The 5,811-nt window shown below is 47.8% G+C and overlaps 1 long non-coding RNA gene across 2 annotated transcripts; it reads left to right on the top strand.

The window, feature by feature from the left end:
- The first annotated feature begins 291 nt into the window (after positions 1–291).
- On the top strand, positions 292–5,516 carry LOC144331007 (uncharacterized). 2 transcript variants are annotated; one of them, XR_013397805.1, is made up of 3 exons: positions 292–449; positions 1,139–1,533; positions 3,637–5,516. It is a non-coding gene; the product is annotated as an uncharacterized LOC144331007 (long non-coding RNA). The 2 variants fall into 2 exon arrangements; XR_013397804.1 differs by having other exon boundaries at positions 292–1,533.
- The last annotated feature ends 295 nt before the right edge of the window (positions 5,517–5,811 follow it).

The raw sequence follows: 5,811 nt of genomic DNA, 5'->3' as shown, positions 1-5,811 counted from the left end.
CTTAGAAGAGTACCTCCTCAGGTTGCCACAGCTGGCTTGGGTGGCCTGCTTTTAGTCCTTTATCTGGCCCCACCCACATCCTACTGATTGATCCATTTTGCAGAGAGCTGATTGGTCCATCTTGACAGAGTGCTGATTGGTGTGTTTACAAACCTTTAGCTAGACACAGAGTGCTGATTGGTGCGTTTACAATCCTTTAGCTAGACACAAAATTCTCCAAGTCCCTCATCCGATTAGCTACACACAGAGCTCTGATTGGTGTGTTTACAATCCTTTAGCAAGTCACAAAAGTTCTCCAAGTCCCCACCTGTCAGAGAAGCCCAGCCGGCTTCACGTCTCACTGGCACTTGCTTGGGGACTTTGCAGTACCTAGCCCCAGCAGCCCAGAGGGAGCTCATCCCAGACAATCAAGAGGAAAACAAGGGAAGCGCGGAAGAGAGGGAGACCTGGTATGTATCATGGCCAAGGATCCCGCAAAGAGGGAACGGCGGTCCACGCATGGGATTCAGCCTTCGATATAGTCCAGCAGGTGCTGGCTGGCCGCACTGAGTGTGGGTCTTGCGGAGCCGGCGCCCACCAGGAACCCGCGCTGGGCCGCGAGAGCCGCGCGCAGCCCGGGCTCCCGCCCGCGCGGCTCCCTCCACACCTCCCCGTGAGCAGAGGGAGCCGGCTCTGGCCTCGGCCAGCCCCTGAGAGGGGCCCCCACAGCGAAGCGGCGGGCTGAAGGGCTCCTAGAGCGGGGCCAGAGCGGACGCCGAGACCGAGGAGGCGCCGAGAGTGAGCTAGGGTTGCTAGCACGTTGTCACCTCTCACTAGCACTTTGGGAGGCCGAGGTGGGTTCTCTGGAGTTGGAGACCAGCCTGGGCAAGCTCAGCAACAGAGGGAGACTCCATCTCAAGAAAAAAAAAAAAAAAAAAAAAAAAAGACACGGTGTAAGAAAAGGGCAGGCAGCACCATTGCAAGCTGGAACCAGAATGATATCACCCCTGAGAGGTCCTTCTTTTTGAAAATCGCATTGTCTCTTATGAATCCTGATGTTCTGAAAAAAATATGTGAGCTACTTTGGCTAAGTTGCAAATGATGGTAGAGTAAATTCTCAAGACTGTATTTTCATGCTGTTTCCTCTCTTTCAACGTAGGAGACAATGACTTGGCCCAGCAGCTAGCAGTTCTCTGGCAGAGAAATCCCTGGGCCCAGCCGGTCTATGAGAGAGTACATGTTCATCCGCTACACCTCGGACTGCAGTGTAACCAGGGCAGGCTTCAATGCATCCTTTCACAAGAGTAATGAGTTTAAATATTTTTTTGATACCATTTTATCCCATCTCGTCTCATTTCCTCTCTCTTTCTCTCTTCCTAATATTTTTGGGCACCAGGACACAAGGCAAGTCAGAGGACATGGATCTCTGCCCAGGCTCTGGATGGCTGGCTCCCCTTATGTCAATGCTGAGTCCTGATCCAAAGCACTGTAGCCAAGTCGTACAAAAGTGTCCTGCTTCAGGTCTCTGGGTGGGGCATCGTCACTCTAGAAGAGGTATGTCCATGGAATGCATGAGACAGAGCTTTAAAGCATTTTTTTCAGCCTAGCTGAGGGCTGGAACTAGAGCACCGCTCATATCCGTAACTCATCGAAGGAGCAAAACATCATCATTGATCCTTATAAATCACTTGGTTAAAGTCATCCATTTGAGGGTTGGCAGGAAGAGTTTGTTACTCTTGAAATATGAACTTGATGAGTGAAAAACAGGCACCATATATGGGATGCCATCTTGCGCAGTATGATTGAGACTTTTCAAACTTGACATGTGAAGTCCAGTAATAGCCTTAAATCCAAACTAAATGAAAGATAATAAAGTAGTCCATAGAGGAGTGAAAGACTCCCATGTTTTTAACTGAAAAACATAATTTTAAAGTAGATTCTCAACCTAACATTAAAAATTAATCTAATATTTCCTGCATGCTTTTATATACCTTTTATAAAGTAGGGAGCAACTGATGATAAATTGTGTTCCTCACGCTCAAGAGAGGCAGGCTGCATTGTGGCTTAAGAGCATGGGCTTTGCAATTAGACCTAAGATAAATTTTCATGCTGCAATTTAACTAGCTGTGTGAGCTGTCTACCCTTCCTTGCTGATGAGCTTCTAGTCCCTGATGACTGGAGAATTAATCATGTATATATTAATATGTTTGACAGCTCATTATACATACATACATGTATACATATGTATGTATATAGTGAGGGTAGAACCACTGTAATTGATTCATATGTGTGCATATATATGTGTGTATATACATATATAATATATATAAATATGTATGTGTATCTATGAGTGTGTGTGTATGTGTGTGTGTGTGTGTGTGTGTATTTGGCAGCTCCTTGTCTAGAATGTATTTCAAATTTAACCTGTGATATAATGGACTTTGGAGACTCATAAGCAGGGAGGATGGGTGGGGTATGAGGGATAAAAAACTACATATTGGTTGTAATGTATACTAGTCAGGTAACAAGTGCACTAAAATCTCAGACTTCACCAGTATGCAATTCATCCATGCAACCAAAAACCACTTGTACCCCAATTAGATAGATAGATAATCGATAACAAAAAAATTAACCTTTGAAAACTGAACACTTTATTCCCACCCTTTTCCATGTCACCCCTGCCCATAATTCCATACTCCTCACAATGTTAGCAAATGGAAAGTACATTTTTCTCATTATTTAAGTCAAAAATCTTGAAGTTATTTTTGACTTTTCTGTTTGTCTCACACTTAACCATCAACAAATCACTCTGGCTGTACCCTCACAATGTATCTAGATTGCAACCACGCCTCTCCATTTCTGTTGCTACCAGCCTAGCCCTTGTGCCTATCATCTCTCCTTGGCCTCAGGCAGTCCCCTTTTTATTGGACACTCTGCTCCTGCGCTTCCCTGCCCTCCACTCCTTACAGTCTAAGGACTGCACATAGAGTGATATTTTCAAACGTAAGTGAGATCATGCCATTCTGATGCCCAAAACCCTTTGTCTTCCTCTTCGTACTCAGAATAAGTCTTTTCAGTTTCCTGCATGACCTGGACATGCTACCTTTGGAATCTCTCATTCTGCCTCATCCATTCTGACTTCCATGATGTACCTTTACCACATCAAGCCTTTACACTAACTGTTTTCTGAACTGGAATGTTTTCTCCCACATAACCATCTGGCTTGATTCTTTATTTCATTAATGTCTCTGCTAAGATGTTACTCCAATGATGTGGCTTTTCTAACTTAACTCTCACAATAAGGTACCCTTCTCCCTCCTCCCATCCATTTTTCTTTATAGAATTTATCACCATCTCACATATTATGTATTTGTTTATTGTATGTCTTCCCCATCTACAAAGAAATCTTTATGAAACAGGTAATTTGTCTTCATTACTTACCTCTATATCCCATATCTCAACAACCACCACAAACTGGGTAGCCAACAGCACGTGCTCAATACATACTTGTTATACTGACCATTTCCTACGCTCTGGCTATATTTTCAAGCATTTTTATTGCCTACACTTTGAAAACCCCCCAAGGAAACTAAGAAAGCATAAAAATCCAGTTGCCAATCCTATTCAAGTAACCTACCTTTGTTTCTTTGTGGGAAGGCTGCGGTGGATATTTGCATGCAGACAAGGGATCATCACATCCCCCAAGTATCTGGAGACCTATTCATCCAACCTCAACTGTTCTTGGGACGTCCTGGTCCAAAGTGGCCTGACCATTGCTGTTCATTTTGAACAGCCTTTCCAGATTCCAAATGGAGATTCTTCTGGCCACCAGGGTGATTACTTCGTGGTAGGTCTTGCTTGCTACCCTTTCTAATTACGTTTTCCATAGACTTTACTCAGAAAACAAAGTGATAATTTTTCTCTCCTGGACATAAATGGATAAGAATTACGTACTCCTTCTTTTGCAATGTAAAGGAGTTGATGTGATTTTAATTTGTCTTTCTTGCTAAGAAATGGTCCTGATATTCTCCACTCGTTGGAGCCTGTGGAGGGAATGGTCATTTTTGTGGCAGCCGTGCTTCACCGACTCTGTTCACCTCGGATAATCAAATGTTTGTTCAGTTAATTTCTGATTATAGACCGTGGCTGCCTGCAGGACTTCGTGGCTGCCCAGGTTCTGGTTTCCATTTGGAGCCGCGCTGTGAGTCAGAACACCTGGGCGCCGAGAGTAGGCAACTGCCTGAGGTGACCGACCAAGGAGGAGGGTAGTCTGGGACACCTGGAAGGGCCACAGCATGCCGATGACCCTCGCCAGGACCTCATTTGACCCGAACAAGCACCGACCCATCGAGACCTCCTCGGTGCACAGCGACAGCCGGAAAGGTCCTGATGAGGCCATAGGACCAGCAGTCACTTACGTGGCCGCCCAACCTGGGTCGAGCCCTTCCCACAGCCCCAAGCGAGGCAGGGTCCTCGCAGCACCCAGTCTGCTCTACCTCCTTCACCCAGGGGTGGCTGCAATGGGAAACGCCTCAGAAAAGAGGTCCAAGTACCCCTAGGAGGCTGGGGACGTCCATGGAGAGTCCTCCCGTCTCAGAGCCCATTATGGAGGCACGACAGGGAGCCTTTCCCTGCGCGCGGTCAGGCTGCCCTGGAAAGCTCCCTGTGCGACCAGCTGACCTGTGGCTCCCGGACCGCTGGGGAGCAGCAGCCCCCCTGTCTGCTGAGTGAGAACCTTTGGGACGGACCCCCTCAGGCAGCTCCATGGCAGGGAGTTCTACCCCCAGCAGGATTCTGCCATGGAAAGCACGCTGGCCAAGGCTCTGTGAGGCACTGCCCTCAGGGGCCATGGAGGGATGGACCCTGAACGGACACTACTGTGTCTGGAATTGGTGGGTTCTTGGTCTCACTGACTTCAAGAATGAAGCCACTGACCCTCACCGTCAGTGTTACAGTTCTTAAAGATGGTGTGTCGGGAGTTTGTTCCTTCAGACTCAGATGTGTCTGGAACGTCTTCCTTCTGGTGGGCTAGTGATCTCACTGTCAGGACTGAAGCTGCAGACCTTTGTGGTGAGCATTACAGCTCTTAAAGGCAGCCTGGACCCAAAGAGTGAGCAACAGCAAGAATTATTGCAAGGAGCCAAAGAACAAAGCTTCCACCAGTGTGGAACGGGACCCTATTGGATTGCTGCTGGCTCCGGCAGCCTGCTTTTATTCTCTTATCTGGCTCCACCCACATCCTGCTGATTGGTCCATTTTACAGAGAGCTGATTGGTCTATTTTACAGAGAGCTGATTGGTCCGTTTTGACAGAGTGCTGATTGGTGTGTTTACAATCCTTGAGCTAGACACAGAGTGGCAGAGTGCTAGTTACCTAGATACAGAGTTAGCTAGATACAGAGTACCAATTGGTGTATTTACAAACCTTGAGCTAGACACAGAGTGCTGATTGGTGTATTTACAAACCCTGAGCTACACAGAGTGCTAATTGGTGCACATACAATCCTCTGGCTAGATATAAAAGTTATCCAAGTCCCCATCCAGTTCAGGAGCCCAGCTGGCTTCACCCAGTGGATCCTGCACCAGGGCTGCAGGTGGAGCTGCCCACCAGTCCCCAGCCGCACCTGCACTCCTCAGCCTTTGGGCTGTCAATGGGACCGGGCGCCATGGAGCAGGGGGCAGCGCCCACCAGGGGAGGCTCAGGCTGAACAGGAGCCCACCACAGGGGGAGGAGCTCAGACATGGCGGGCTGCAGGTCCCAAGCCCTGTCCCCCTAGGAGACAGCTAAACCCAGGGAGAATTTGAGTGCAGTGCCAGCGGGCCGGCACTGCTG

The sequence above is a fragment of the Macaca mulatta genome, chromosome 9 (genome assembly GCF_049350105.2).
Source record: "Macaca mulatta isolate MMU2019108-1 chromosome 9, T2T-MMU8v2.0, whole genome shotgun sequence".
NCBI classification, from domain to species: Eukaryota; Metazoa; Chordata; class Mammalia; order Primates; family Cercopithecidae; genus Macaca; species Macaca mulatta.
The sequence above is the reverse complement of the archived record's forward strand: the minus strand, read 5'-3'. Positions and strand labels throughout refer to the sequence as shown.